The 16,678-nt window shown below is 38.6% G+C and overlaps 1 protein-coding gene across 11 annotated transcripts in view; it reads left to right on the forward strand.

Moving 5' to 3' along the window:
- DIP2C (DIP2 acetate--CoA ligase C (putative)) overlaps nucleotides 1-16,678 on the forward strand; it is a 485,677-nt gene that overhangs the window by 64,429 nt on the left and 404,570 nt on the right. The window lies entirely within an intron of this gene.

Consider the following 16,678-nt stretch of genomic DNA (forward strand, 5'->3'; position numbering starts at 1 on the left):
TGTAAAACTGGGGGCTGAGGGTATTTGCTGGTGTCTTCCTCTGTGTAGTTCATGAATGCCTAGGAGCACATTTGTTCACATGCCATAGCTAATGTTCACACTTCATTCCTCAGAGTGAGCACTGGGTTTCTGAGTATCAATTATGATTGTGTTCAGTGTATGGGAAGTAGTGAAAATTAGCTTGATTGGTGGCATTTGCCTGAAGAGTTGCCGATGCCTCCAAAAAAAGAGTATTCCATCTGGAGAAAACTCTTGTCATGCATTTCTGTATTTTTCTGACCTAGTTAGCTATTACCTAGACCTACATGAATACAAGATTTTAAAAATTTCATCTGCCCCAGTTTATTACACCCTTTGAAGAAGCTTCTCATAATATCATAATTAGTTGCTTTGCAAATAATTTTATGACATACTGAGGATCATGATTCCTGGTAGGAGGTAAGCAGGGGAATTAATTAACATCTTTTGTCCATGCAAATATCCCTAATAGCGGGTGGGGGGAGGGGAGGTAGGCACGAGCAAAGCATCAGAAGTAACGGACACGTGACCCAAAAAGATACCCCACCCTATGTTAGGCTTTAATAAAGTTAAGGCTGTGTCTATGTACAAGTTGTACCAACTTTAACTAAATTGGTTTCGGAACAGATGTTAAATTAGTGCAAACTCCATGTATTGTTGATTTAAGAGTGCAATTTAAGATGTTTCCCTACCAAATTAAGATAAATTGATAAAAAGCACTCTTAAACTGACAAGAGGATTGCACCAAGTGAAATCAGATCCCAAAGTGAACTTTTTTCTTTTCCAGCACATAGTTAGATGTTGCAACCTCAGTGCTATGAAAATCTTGAATTAGTGGTTTGCAGAAATGAAAGCTCCTTGTCCATTTTAAAAAAAAACCACAGTGTTAAACCTTGTGACTTGACCAAGCCTCCTCCTTCCTACTGCACCCTTCAACATTAATTTATTTTTTACACGGAAGTCAGACAAGTCCCCATTTTAGAGAGGAATTTTATTGTCAACACATTACCCTACATTAATTTCCGTAGTAAATCTTTACAGCTTTGCCTACTGCATAATGTTATGGGAATGATTTCTAGAAAGATTTAATAGACTTTTATGTTTTCAGAAGCGCTTTTTTTTGTGTGTGAAAAGTTAAAGGGACTGCAGTTAAATTAATTATCTACAGGAAAAATGTGCAGTATTAGGGTTGTAACTGCAGTGCATATCTATACCTTTTGCTTCATCAATGACCTTCATCAGTGGCCTGGATAGCAAGCCCATTTGGGGTCAGAAATGGTTTACTCTGTGTTGGGTCTGGGCTTTTTAAAAAGAATTATTCTTTTTGCCAGCATGCAAACCCTTCCCACTAAAAATTGGTGATGAATCGTATCTACTCATCTTATGATGTCCCAGGGGGACAGCTGAGACCGCAGGCCAAGTTCAGATGAAGCACGGCCCCATAGATGAAAAGTGTTGAAATTAGCCACTGTAATCATTCTTCAAAGTGTAGTTACAGGCTTTAGTCTACCATAACAGTGAAGAAAAAGAAAGAAAGGTGCCTAATTTGACAACTAACTCCTATAAGTTACCCACAGTCCTTTTTTAAAAAAAACACGATCATTTCTGTGTTCATGCCAGTTTCCATGTTTAATCTCCGTCTCTGTCATGAGGCTCTGTGTTAATTTGACTGGAACTGGCAGATGTAGGGTATGCTGGTTAATGGGCTAGCCAAAAAAATTAGGCGAGGTTAGTTTGCAGAGGAATAACGAAGTATTTGTTTTCAAAAAGCAGACTTGAGTTTGAGATATTTTCCAGTCTTAGGGTTCAAACAGTCGTCGGTTGCAAAATTCTCTGCAGTTTAAAGCTGTACTTTCTTTTCTGTTCAGATCTCTGAATCTGTACCTGAATACAAAAGATGTCTGTTAGGTTTGCTATCCAAGACAAAGCCATGTTTTCAAAATGTGTCAAATGGCAGACGTGTCCTTGTTTTATACAATGCGTCCTCTCTGTAACTTGTGTGTGTGTTAGGAACGGTTGTGTCTCTAAAGTGTGCCTGTCTAGTGGACTTGAACAGAGTTCAGAGCCAAAGCGTGTTACCATTCGAACAGGGTTAGCTTTAGAACAAAGCCTTGTAATACGGATTCACTGTGCAAGAGGGAAGTGAAGGAATGGTTTGGGGTTTTTCCCTTCATTTTCATACATAGCTGTATAATGGTTTCATTTGCAGTCTCTGGAGTAAATCCAGGGTCGCTCAACCTCCCATTTGGCTTCTAACCTTTAATTTTCAGAACAGATGTTTGTGAAGGAAAAGGGGGAGGGAGGTGGAGGGGAAGGAAAGAAAAAGTAAAGCTAGCACGGATACTGAAAGTTGCAGTGAAGAGTACATTACATCAGGGAAACATGAGAAGGTCCAGTTGTGGAAAAGAAAACTAGATTTCTATGACCCTTAGGAAAAAATATAAACTAAACTCGGCTCTAGAAAGTAGAGTGTAGGAGTTTCCAGAGGCATGACTGAACCCGATAGCGGTAGGAAAACAGCTCAATGAGGTCAACAGGAAGGCCAGCTGTCAGCAGAGGTCAAAGGGTACAAAAATTTGACAGTAGCAATTCCCTGCCAGAAAGAATAGGACCTTAAGCCCAGCAGACTGGATCACAGAATACAACTTCTGTTTCTGGATCACAGAATACAATTAACAGATAGTATTTGGTATGTATGATGGGTGTCTATAAAGTGTGCTTTAAGGGTAAGTCTTCCTTGTCTTACTTAGGGGAATTCTGACTGTGTAATACATGAGTAAGGGCTACAGGATTCAGCTTTAATAGAGCAAATAATTGCTAAAGGAAACTTGTCCTCTATCATTCAGTGTAAGAACTGGGAGGTCTGAACTTGGCAAAGTGAGCTGCTGCGTGCAGAGTTGATCCCTGTTGGACGATAAAGGAGTGACATTACCATTGGATAATAAAGGCTGCTGCCTTTCTGTGTATCTGATGATTTTTTGGTCTTCCAGACTGTGGAAGTAATGGGATAATATCAAATACTACAAAAAGCACAAGTCATCCAAAAAATATCATTGTCAAAATTTATTCCAAATGGATATGTCCCAAGACGAAGCTTGGGAGTGTTTTTTTTTTTTTTTTTTCCGGGTAGACTCATTTCAAGTCTTCTGTAAACTTCAATCAAAATAAGTGGATTTTTCCTCCCATATTTCAATGGTAACACTGAAGAGGGATAATCAGATCAGTAATGGCTGTATGAATTAATTGGGCTTTTATTTTTTAAATCCTTGCAAACCTCTGTTGAGCCAGCTGATAAAGAACTTGTGGTTTTGTTTTTGCCCCCCCCCCCCTTTTTTTTTTTTTTTTTTTTTAGCAGTAGAGCAAAAGCAGCGAGGAGTGGAAGGAATACCAGAATATGCATGCTTGGTCAAGGCGTATACTCTGGGGTCCAGAACAGGCTTTGACAAGCAGCAGCTGCACTTGCCTTTCATAGCAGGTGTCAGAGAGAGACTTTGCTAATAGTAATAAAATAAATTAGATGTAAAATTGAAAAACTTCGTATTAGCTGGGGAGCAGTAAGAATATGAGGCAGGACACATAACAGGACAGAAATCACAAAGGTGTTGCCTTGGGTTGCTGTCCTGAAGAATGATCAACATGAATGTTTCAGTGACTAATTTCATGTCCTCTGACTTTTTATACAGTGCATCTTGTTTTGTTCTTACAATCTTGGGCCTTGTTTACATAACAATTTAGCTGTGATTTAACAGTCATATTTTCAGATTGTTTTTATTAAACTAGTACAAACTCCTAGAGTGAATACTTTTAAAATCAGTTTATACCTGGTTTATATCAGTTTAAGATAGATTAGTAACTCTACACCCCATATACTCAGTGCCCTTTCCCTCCAAAACCTAATCAAGCAAACACACAAATCCCCAACCGCCTAAGAATCTTCTTTACTCTTGTAATAAATGGAGGAACAAATCCCTCCTCCCTCCCCTCACCGTGCCCCATGTTAACAACAGTAGAATTCAAAGAAATAAAATCAGTTTAGTTAAGTTATGGAGTTGCCAGGCTTTTTTGCTGATCATGTATAACCAGCTGATAGAGATTCCACTGTTTTCCAAACAGGAAGAAGGGAGGAGGAATGGAACATGGCAGTAGGCTGAATCATTGAAGATTAGACTCTACGATAGCTGTGATTGAATATGGCATTATTGTTTCATTGCTGAATCTTTTTTATGTGTGGAACTCTCATTGATTTCTTACCTGTGTGTTTTGTGGACCCAAAGAAATAAAGCAAAACAAAACCCTGTACATTAAAGCACATTTTTATGACTGTGACTAGAACTGGTTAATTCGATTAGGGTACATTTTCAATTATGTGAGAATCTGAAAGCTGCTTTAGCACCAAATTCTTCCCTCAGATGTGTATGCACAACTCATGTTGCCATTATTTTATTTATTAAACACCGCCAAGAATTTAGCTCACAAGTTTTTAAGGTTTAAATCTTGTTTTGGCTCGTGGTATTTCCTCAACTTGCTTGAGTTTTGGAGACTGAGCCCCCATGAGAGCAGAGTGCAGTCAGACATTGTAGATGCTACTGTAACACCTCCTTTATATAATGCAGAGCAGCTTCCCTGTGTTTGGTTCTTACACTCATAAGCTTGTGTGCAAACATCTTGTTCAGTGCACTGCTTATGTCAGGAGCGTGTTATGAAATGTGCATTACATTTTGGAGGTTTGGATAGTTAGGCTTTTGTGTCTGCTTGGAGGAAGAGTTAAAAAAAATAGCCATTAAAGCATTACATTCAATATTGCTCATTCATATGACTTAGATGTCATCAATTGCTTTGCAGCCTCAAGGCCATGTTACACATGGTTGGACAGTTGAACATTTAGAACGATTTTGGGGAGGGCCAAGGGCTAGGAATCATTGAATTTCTCACTGTTGTATTTGAAATGTTTTGAACAGCAGTTGTGCTCAATGAAATTGAGGCTTTGTCTACACTATGCAGCTTTTAGCGACACGGCTGTGCTGCTACAATGTAGCTGCTGTTTGTCGGCGAGCTCTTCCACCAACAAAAAATTCCCTCCCCCTCCCCCCCGCCCCAAATGAGAGGTGGTAGTTTTGTTGGCAGGAGAGTGCTCTTACCGACAAAGCACTGTTCACACTGGTGCTTTTCCTTGACAAAACTTTTGTCTTTTGAGGGGAGGGGGTGGTTTTTTAACACATCTGAACGACAAAAGTTTTGTCATTCGCTTGCCAGTATAGACAAAGCCGAAGAAATGTGGGCACGCCAGCTAATCGAGCCACAGTCTGATGGGCAGTTACGTAGCAGATCTGTGACAAGGCCTTGTTAGTGTCATATAGTTCAGTCTGTCTAAGCCTAGTGGCAAATGTGCCATCTACTTGCATAAAACCTTTGATTCTATCAGGCCTCCATTCAAAGCTGCATTTAGATTAATTTGGGCATCTAACTCCTGAGAACAGTCACTTGTGGAGTCACAGAAGGTGTGCATATCCTAAAATGAAAAAGGAAGTAAGATTACAAAAATACCTAAACAAACTAAAAAAAATTCCACCAATATTAAATATTCATGAGGCTAATGGAAGTATTCTTCAGAAAATGGAAATAAAACCCAGTGAAGTCAGTAGAAAGGTGCATAAACTATTGTAGGTAAAATATAAGATTAGGGGTATAAATGCTAATGTCTGAGCTTCTGATTCTTCTCTCTCTTTCCTCTCACCCCCACATCATAACGGCGAGGAGCCCTAGCCATATTGTACTAACTGTTGTACAAACACAGAGCCAGAACTTGGGGCAGTTGGTAGTGGAAGGTGTTAGGAAGAAAATTCCACATAAGCAGGTTATTCTGTATTTACCCACTGAATATTTGTTATTGGTCACTGTCAGAGACAGGATACGGATCTAAATGGCCCATCGGTGTAATCTGGTACTACAGATCCTGTGCTAATAAAGAGGCTGAGCAGAAAACAAATAATGAATGATGCAATGTAAACTGCGATAGTAAACTTTGTTATGGAAATATTTGTAGGACTCATGCAACAAAAACACAGCAAGAGAAAGAGGAGGCATTTTTATTCTAGGTAAACTGCGTAAAGCAAAAAAAAAAAGGTTAACTGTGTGGAAGAATTAAGCTGAGCAATTTGAGAATTTAATGAGTCAGGAATTTAGAGTGCAAATACTTTGCTGTTTAAACTCACAAATATTTTGCAACATCCCTTGTTCGTTGCTGAGACGTCATGGTGCATGTGAGTCTAAAAATATTGCTCTCTAGTCCTCTTGTCAAAATAGAATTTATGTGCTTTTTGTTTTCCTTTCTAAATCTGTATAGGGCATGATAATATTGTCAGTATCTAAAACACTGTTCACATGCAGGATTAGGCACACCATTATATTTAGGTAATAAAATACACAAAAAATATATGAATATATACCACAGTCACTGGCTTTACCAGCTGGTAAATGCTTACTTCCTTTGTATCGCTTTTTGTGTAAAATGCCAGTTATTTTTACATGGAAAATTTTGAAAAATTAGTTTCCAAGATTTTTTTTCTGAACATCCCAACCAAAAATTGGGAGGGTGGGGTGGGGGCAGGATTGTGTTTTGTGTTTTTAAAAAATAATTAAGGTTTCGTTTGTTTAAAATTGCTGCTCTGAGGATGTCTTTGCATGCTGCAAGGAACAGGATCAGGATACTTTGTGGGTAATAGGGGAAGACGGGAATACTTGAGAGTTATAAGAGAAGATGACTCTCAATGCTTGTGGACCCTCATCCAGTCAAAGGCTCCCATTAACTTGAATGGCCATTGGATTGGGTGTTTAACCAGCAGCTGGAAGAAGAATGAAGAGTCATCCATGAGAGACATTGTGTCATCTCTGGTGTGGATGTTATGTTTGAGGCTATCATGGAGCCCTTTATATCAAGCCAATATGATTCAGAAGTGAGGGTCATAACTGAATGTAGTGGTCATCTCTCTAGAGAATGAGTAGTCGCTCAGCACTGCTTAAATACCCAATGTGTACTGGGCTCAGTATTCTGGGCCTCTCACATCTTGACTGAACCTACGTAATTGTGTATACTCTGTTACATTTAATTTGAATTTTAAACTGAATTTGATTCCCCCCCAAGAAGTTTATATCCATGGAGAAACATAGGGTTTGCTCTTGGGTGTTTGTCAGTAAATTTTACTTCTTGCTTTAACAATATATAAGAGAAAATCATTTCTGTGGCCATATTTCACAGTGGTAAACCATTGTTCAAGTCAATGAATCATGGAAGAGTCTGCAGAACTGAACTTTTAAGCACTCCCTTTTCATTCCAGTTATTCCCTACTCTGCCTCCCTAATGCAGGAGTGTGCTTTTTGTCGTTCTTAATTCACATGTCCTGTGAGACCCCAAGCCTTCATTTTTCCTGGCCTGACTCACAGGAAGGCTTGCAAATAAACAGAGCCAATTTCAACCAATTGTCCTAGCTGATGGGAGCCATCAAGATTCCAAACCACCATTAATGGCCCACACTTTGCATAATTACAATAGGACCGCAGAGTTATATTTCATATTTCTACATTTATACAAATAGGATGACCACATGCAGTCGATTATAAGCTTTGTAATGATACCTTACAAGAGACTTTTTGCATGAAGCATATTCCAGTTACATTATATTCACACTCATTAGCATATTTTCATAAAATTATATGGAGTGCAACATCACAGAGTGTTTAGGAAAGTCATATGTCAATAAAGTAGAATTACAGGTGGCTTTTTATTTATTGAAAATCCAAATTGCCTAATCGCCAAAACAGAACTGAATTACTTAGAAGCATCCTGCCAACAAATCAGAAATGGGCCATAATCCGTTAACACTGAGGAGAAAACATTTCTGGGAAGCCATATCCTGGGCAAACACTTGGGGTGAAATCCTGGCTCCATTGAAGTGAATGGAAGTTTTACCACTGATTTAATAGAGTAGGGATTTTATCTATGATGTATTGAGCTATTGCATGAGAGATACTCAGTGTTTAATGTCTTGTTATGCCAGTCAAGATTGAAGGATTAAATACAAATTTAATCAACAATCGGACACATCCCAAGGTTAGTAGTTCTGAAGATCTTCAAGAAATATAAGAAGCTAAAACAAGGTTTAGGATTTTTTTTAACCAAGACAAGTTTTTTCTTTTTCTTTTTGTTTGTTTCATTGAAGGGGGGGAGTCCTTACACTGCATGAATGAGATTACTATTGACAAAAATTACTGTTTTAAAAATCAGTTTGTTTACCAACTGTTAGCTATTGTCTAGCACTGTGCCTGACAGTCATAATTAGTCTCTCAAACAATATTCACGAATTAATTGAAGTTCCTATCTAGCACTCATCTGTGATGTAAATACAGACTGATTGTAGTTTAAATTAGCTTGAAATTTAGCATCTCATTATAATCAAGATATCTGAAGACGCTGGCTTATTTAATTGACATAATTGTCATAAAGTCTCTAGTTTCATGTTGAAGTCTGAGGTAATTATTGAATCACCTCCGCCTTGGGGAACACTTAAAATAAAAAAGGGAAAGGCGTAAATTCGGGTAAAAATCTTGTTAAAGAGCAGGATTTATTTTGCTTCCTTTCCCGTCTTGGTAGCTAGTTTAGGCAGAGTAAATTAAATGTAGATGAGCACAGCAATGTACCATCTTTATCATTCACAAGTGCAGATCATCATGAAAAAGTGAAGGCTTTGTTTGGTGAACTGAATCATTGTTACCAAAACAGCACCAAAACAATTTGCTTCATAATAAAATATTTCAATAACTTCTTCTGAGATGGAATGTCTCATTTATGAAGTTTCTCTGGGAAAATATAGGGTGATTCACTGTTTCTGCTGCTTGCTGAATAGTTAACTAAAGTGACTCATGGCAAATAATAGAATTAAAGCTGTTGAAGTACTGGGTAACTCATAATAGTGAGCCAGAGACTTAGCACTGCATAGAGTTTTAGTCAACTAGTCAAATTCTGCCTGACTTAGCTAAGTTAGGGTTACCAGGACTCCATATAATAGTCTGCATTTCTGTGGCTATGCTACTTAAAATGGGTAGAATATGTGGTGTCTGGAAACGTAGACACTGAAATTCCCAGTTCTTCAGCCTTCACTATAGAAGCTTAACAGTCTCTGCAGCTCTGTTGGAAAGGAGCTGAGCATTGGTTTATGAGCTAAAACTGTCTATTACTTGTCTGTGGAGTTCAGTCTCCTGACTTTGGCTCCCCTCCGCCCCCCCCGACTCCAGCTGAAGACAAATGCATGATTGTGTATGAAATATGAGACACAAGACTACTGAATTCAGCTTGTGCTGAGAGAACAATTATGTTAATAATTTGGGGGAGGATGAAGGATAAAGAAATCAGAGAAGTAATGGAAAAATGGATCGTATGCTCTCATAGACTTTCAGCAGCACTGAAGCTGATTGCCCGGCAAGAGAAGCATGAACTGCAGGCTTTCTCATAATGACAGTTGAGGTGCATTGACAAATGCGGCATTTGGAAGTTTGGACTCTGACTGATTCAAGCCAGTACTATTCCCCTCAGTTTTTTGACTGTTAAATAACTTTCCAAATTAACAATGGAAGGATTCAGCACTGGCCCAGCAATTGCCAAGATTCATTTTATCTTTTGTTCCATTTGAAATTAAGTCCAATATTAATGTCTGGGTTGTCTGTCTCTAGACATTTGCCTGCTTCTTAAGGCAAATACCCAGTCTGTGTTTAGAACTTACTTGACATTTTCTACCCTATGCATTGCTTTCAGAGTGTCTGCCAACTTTACAATTACCTAACAAACTATATAGTTTGCCACTCTTGTATTTGTCATTCAGCTTCTAGGTGCCTGCAGAAATGCAATCTCTTCTCTCTCTCTTTTATTTTTTAGCAACCGGAAACTGTTTTCCTTTTCTTCGTTATTCAGGTATTTACATTTAGCATGTAAATGTCAACAGATGTTGCCAAGTGTGTGAAGAGGCATATAGCTCTGTTGTCAAAGATGAATGGTTTCTTGCAAATAAGAGGATGTTTGCAGCATTGCTAAGGCTGCCCGCCTGAGAGGCATTTTAGATTACCTACTTGCTAGTGCGATGGAAATACCACATTGGGGGTAGTGAATCATTCTGTGGACATAGGTTTTTGTTTTCATATAAAAGATGGGCGGGATGCCATATACTGTTTTACCACCAAGTGTGTTTTAGTGAGTTGTATGAATCAGGATTAATACTCTTCCAATGGAAAGGTTTCTAATGGTGTCTCCATCTGCTTTTCTCTCCCTGGGACTGACGGAGTACTTGGTACTGAAAGAGGCCTAATTTCTAGTAGCTTGGTAAAAATGCTGAAGCAACCTGATAGCATTTCTAAGCAACATTTCCAAAGAAGTATCCATCATTGCTATGACATCAAGTGCCTAAGAATAACTCAATAGCAATTCATGCACTTGCTCTGCTTACCCACTGTTAGTCATTATACCAATTCCTATGGGCTACAAATAGTAGGATACTTATTAAAAGCATTAACTAGCGAAAGAGTGTTTTCTTATTCATGTTCTTCCTGCCAAGAATGTAAAATCAGTGATATCAATTTTAGGTGTCTTGAATTCTCTCCAAGTTAGATTACGAGACAACTCATATTTCCTCAGCCGCTTCTGCTCCTGCAATTCACACTGCAGTCATTAAGTTTTTAAGTTGACCTATCACTATTATTAATAATAAAAATGATATTTTTGTAAAATGATTGGAGTGGGGAAGCCAGAAATGTGGCCATTGTCTACTGTGCCTCATCTGAACCTAGCCTGTATGATATAGGATCCTCATTTTCTCTGACGCAGAGGATGAACTAATTTAAGGCTCTCTTAAGAATAAACCAGCTGTTTCTCTGTCTTTCCTCCACTACATATTGTCCACAGAGTCATACCTGTAAATTTTAATTTTTGAGACCATGCTGAAACTCTGCTGATGTTAATAAGTAAACATTTTTGAATTTCCACTTATTTTCCCCTGTCCCTATCAGCTGAGAACTCAAGTAGCTTTGCTCACATCTCGTTTTGGCTCTGCTTGTCATTTTCAGTTTCTTGCCTGATCGTGACATCTTTAAAACGTTTCTCTCCAGAACTGATTACTGATCCACCAGCACTTACAGCGTGGGCACTACTCTGATAGGAATGGAACAGCATAGCCAAGCACTGACTTCCCTCCATTACAGATGGGCTTTATGTAGCAGGCAATGATGTTTAGTGAGAGCATGGCAGAGAGAGACTTGACAATGGGAAAGGCTTTGAGAATGATCTTTGTCAATGAAATGCAGAAGTTTGATCTTGGCCAAACATGCCTTTCTGAACTTGTTTGTAAAGGGAGGGAGCTTGAGGTGTAATGAATCAATGGACTGCTGACATCAGAAGCAATAACTATATAAACTAACTCCTCACCTCTCTGGTCCATCACCACCAGAAATAAGAATCCATGAGGTAAAGATGATCTCTCTTTTTTTTTTTTCTTCTGGTTTCAGTCCCCGACCTTCTTGGTGAATTAGCCATTATAGGGCAATGTAATCATAGACACACACAACTGGCTTGTAAAGGAAGCAGTGTCTCATGGATTATGTCATTATGTATTTCAGAGCGAAAGATTCGTAGTTCAGAAATAGATACTTACGTTAGCTGAGAGCTCACTGTTCAAGAGGTCTGACATCTTCCATAGCAAAAAGTCAGAAGGTTTGCTAAGTTATCTAACTCTCTGCAAAGAAGAAACCCAGAATCTTCCCATTGTCACCTTGCAGCAGATAGGCTAAATGAGCTTCTTGAGAATGCTAATTTATGGAATAGCGTATTCTCATGCATCTCACAGTCCTCTTTTTAAATCTCGTTCATGTTTTTATGGCACGTATTTCTTCTGGCATGATACAAAATTTAAGTCCAAGGGTACATCTCCATTCTTTGATGTATTTTACCCTGTATCAGTCTGGGCCATATTATTATTCCCCTGTGTTAAAAATTAAAGAGAGTAATTACCCGTCTCACATTGAGAATGGTTTTTCTGATGGTAGATAATATATTTAGAAAGAGTTATGCAATTATATTTGGTGTGTTTCTGGTGGTGATCTCTTTTGGGTCGAGAGACTTTTTGTATCTCAATGACCATTTGTTTTCCATCCTTTTCTTTCTTCTTTTTTCACCCCCCTCCACCATTTTTTCCCCCTTTCATCACAAATTGCTCGCAATTGATTAAAGGTAGGAAGGGGTTCACCTTGTCAAACACAGATCAAACTTCTGAGTTTCCAAGTTTCAGAGTAGCAGCCGTGTTTGTCTGTATCTGCAAAAAGAAAAGGAGTACTTGTGGCACCTTAGAGACTAACAAATATACTTGAACATAAGCTTTCGTAAACTACAGCTCACTTCATCAGATGCATTCAGTGGAAAATACAGTGGGGAGATTTATATACACAGAGAACATGAAAGAATGGGTGTTACCATACACACTGTAACGAGAGTGATCAGGTAAGGTGAGCTATTACCAGCAGGAGAGTGGGGGGCGGGAACCTTTTGTAGTGATAATCAAGGTGGGCCATTTCCAGCAGTTGACAAGAACATCTGAGGAACGGTGGGGAGTGGGGGAAATAAACGTGGGGAAATAGTTTTACTTTTGTGTAATGGCACATCCACTCCCAGTCTTTATTCAAGCCTAAGTTAATTGTATCCAGTTTGCAAATTAATTCCAATTCAGCAGTCTCTCGTTGGAGTCTGTTTTTGAAGTTTTTTTGTTGAAGAATTGCCACTTTTAGGTCTGTAATCGAGTGACCAAAGAGATTGAAGTGTTCTCCGACTGGTTTTTGAATGTTATAATTCTTGATGTCTGATTTGTGTCCATTTATTCTTTTACATAGAGACTGTCCAGTTTGGCCAATGTACATGGCAGAGGGACATTGCTGGCACATGATGGCATATATCACATTGGTGGATGTGCAGGTGAACGAGCCTCTGATAGTGGGGCTGATGTGATTAGGCCCTATGATAGTATTATCACTACAAAAGGGGTATCCGTCGTCCCCCCCCGCTCTCCTGCTGGTAATAGCTCACCTTACCTGATCACTCTCGTTACAATCACTCTCGTTACAATCCACTGAATGCATGAAGTGAGCTGTAGCTCACGAAAGCTTATGCTCAAATACATTTGTTAGTCTCGAAGGTGCCACAAGTATTCCTTTTCTTTCTGAGTTTCCAAGTGATCTTGCTCACATCTGCTGGAAGTACATGGCATGCAGCTAAGGCTGGGTTAGGGGAGGTCTGGATGGATACAATTCCATGCCTTGGAATGTTTGTAGTGCCCACTGTGACCCCCCTCTAGCTAAATTTCATGCTTTGAAATCTGAAACTGACTTTTGTTTCAAAATCTCTGTCTTTACTGAGGTTGTTCTTGAAGAGCTAGTTCTTTAAAATTGTATGCACTGAAACTTCTTTCCAATTACAGCTTCAAGAGAACGGAGAATCATAGTTCCATTTGTCAATATTGATATTTAACTACTAGTTAACTTGTGTTGGTGTTAGAAAGTAAAGGGTGGGGGGAGGACGGGACAGAACCCAAACTAGTTCAGTTAAGTAGCAATGTGGGAAACAGATGGCTCTTTGAACTAGCACTTCCAGAGATTCTAAAGATGTATATCAATCAGATGGTCTGTGATGTCTTCAGTGCAGTGGTGGGCAGCCTGTGCATGAGTGTGTGCGCATATGCCTGCACATTTTTATTCATTTGATTTTTGTGACCTAGCAAGTGTGTTTCACATTACATATGGTATTGTAGGAGTGTGTTATAATAAAGTAACTGTAAAGGCAAAGCACTATTTCCCAGTAATTGTAATGTGTTAAACGGAATAGTTTGGCTGTTGGGGGACATTAAATACTGTTGGTAATGATATTGGTGTTTGGTATTTTACCTTAGCAGGTCACCTAAGGTTTCAAATGTCTTGTGGGATCCTGCAATATAAATTCTGCTTTAATTTTAAGATGCCTGCAAGGGAGTTATACCACTACCCCTTTCCTTTTTGTGGTTTTACTGCTTTGCAGCTGTTCAGCTTCAACAGCACTTGATGGTGAGTGAAATGGTCATATAGGAACTGGATTGATAGGACATGTAAGGCAGATGCTACAAATCACAATCTTTGGACTATGATATGGAGCGTAAGCTATAGTTTTACCTTCTATTGTCTCCTACGCTCCAAATTCCGCTTATAGAAAGCAGGGGGTGGGGAGGGGAGAAGGGGGAAAGAAACATCCAACTGATCTGAAGGTTATTAGAGGTTATAACTGCTAGTCGCTCTTACACATACTCAGCACAATCTAAATACCACCAATATTGAACACCTCAGCATAGAAACATACGCTCCAGTATATTTTAATCAGATTACCCTCCCTTTCTGCATTATAGGGGGGAAAAAAATCAATGTGCAAACATATTTTGAGGAATGCTTTTTGTTGCCATTGTTGAGAAATGTTGCCTTTTTTTCTTTACCTATATACAATTAAATCTATATAAAATTCTTTTCTATTTGATTTAATTAAAGTCTTTATACCAAAGTGAACACTGTTTTGTTTTATATGTATCCTATCTGGTTTGTGCACTCTCAATGAACAGTAGGACTTTTCCTTTGCTGTAACATATGGAGTATAATCTTTAACTCTTAATAATCTAGGAGCTAATATCACAATATTTATTTCCCTAAGATCTCTGATTTGACCATGAGGTGTTGTGGTACTAACGATCTGCATGTAGGTAATACGTAGGCAAAAAATTTGATAGCTGCTTTCAACTACCTGAAAGGGGGTTCCAAAGAGGATGGATCTAGACTGTTCTCAGTAGTAGCAGATGACAGAACGAGGAGTAATGGTCTCAAGTTGCAGTGGGGGAAGTTTAGGTTGGATATTAGGAAAATCTTTTTCACTAGGAGGGTGGTGAAACACTGGAATGTGTTACCTAGGGAGGTGGTGGAATCTCCTTCCTTAGAAGTTTTTAAGTTCAGGCTTGACAAAGCCCTGGCTGGGATGATTTAGTTGGGGATTGGTCCTGCTTTGAGCAGGGGATTGGACTAGATGACTTCCTGAGGTCCCTTCCAACCCTGATATTCTATGATTCTATGAAATGGTGTTGGATTTTTTTGTACAGCTGCTAGAATTTTATTTATTTAAAAAGTAATTTTAAGAATTATATTTTTAGATTATACTTTTACTGAGTCAATATTCAATATATTGATAGCGGTATTGTCTTATAATACAAGAAGAAGACTAAACCAAAAAAGTAAAAGGCAACATGTTTAAATCTGGTCAAAGCAAATAATGTTTTACATAGCAGTCTGTGAAATGTAATGCTCTATTATTGTGGCAAAGAGCTTAGTCAGATTCAGAAAAGGATTAGACATTTAGATACCTGCAGATACCCTGTCTTAGGCCTTGTCTACACAACAGTTACACCAATTTTGACTAAATCAACTTAGAAAATGATGTAGTTAAATCAGTGGAATCCCCTGGTGTGAGCACTTGTAAATCAGTTTGACTGCCATTTCTTACTTTAGCTTACATCAAGTCCTTAACAACTTAAGTTGATATAAGGGAAATCAGTTCTTCTGTTTCAGGATATAAACCAGCCATTAGCTGCCTAACTTTAGGAAGAAACTTCCCCTTTATGCATATTAGTGAATAAGTTAACCATCATAGCGTTTTACACTTGCCTTTAAATCTTCTGGTGTGGGATGTTGTTAGAGAAAGTATACTTAACTAGGAGGGTCTGTGGTCTCATTTGATATGATCATTCCTGTGATTCTTATAAAAAAGCTTAGTGAAACTCTTATGAAACCCCAAAATCCAGCATTTCTTCTCCTTCCCAAAAAAAGGCACTAAGGGAGGCATGACTTTAATGGAGCTGACTTCTTATTGTCTTGAGAATGCATTCATATTCATCTGTATTCCATTATTACTAGTCTTCAACACTCAAATGAGGTAGATTGTTGACTACTGAGAAGCAGTGAACAGTAACTAGCTAAATGGAAAAAATAATTTGAGATTTTTTTAACATGAACGAGAGTTATCATTTCTAACATGTCCTTCCTACTGCCCCATGAGCTTGTGCTTCATTTTAACACTTTGTGAAATATTATGGTGAATGAATCCATTTTCATTTTTTTATATGCTTGTTATCCCTTCTTTCATATTTTACAATTGCTTTGACATGCAGGAAGGTGGTGGGTGGAGTGGACAGTGTATCACATTGCAGAATATTAAAGTAAAAGTATAGACTCACAGACTTTAAGGCCAGAAGGGACCATCATGATCATTTAGTCTGACCTCCTGCACATAACCCACCCACTCCTGTAATAGACCAGAATCTCTGGTGAGTTACTGAAGTCCTCAAATCATGATTTAAAGGCTCCAAGTTACAGAGAATCCACCATTTATACTAGTTTAAACCTGCAAGTGACCAATGCCCCATGCTGCAGAGGGAGTGAAAAAAACCTCCAGGGTCTCTGCCAATTTGACCTCGTGGAAAATTCCTTCCCAACCCCAAATATGGTTAGACCCTGAGCATGTGGGCAGGGCAAGACCCATCCTCCAGACACCTGGGAGAGAATTTTCTATAAT

This window comes from Lepidochelys kempii, chromosome 2 (genome assembly GCF_965140285.1).
Source record: "Lepidochelys kempii isolate rLepKem1 chromosome 2, rLepKem1.hap1, whole genome shotgun sequence".
Taxonomy (NCBI): Eukaryota; Metazoa; Chordata; order Testudines; family Cheloniidae; genus Lepidochelys; species Lepidochelys kempii.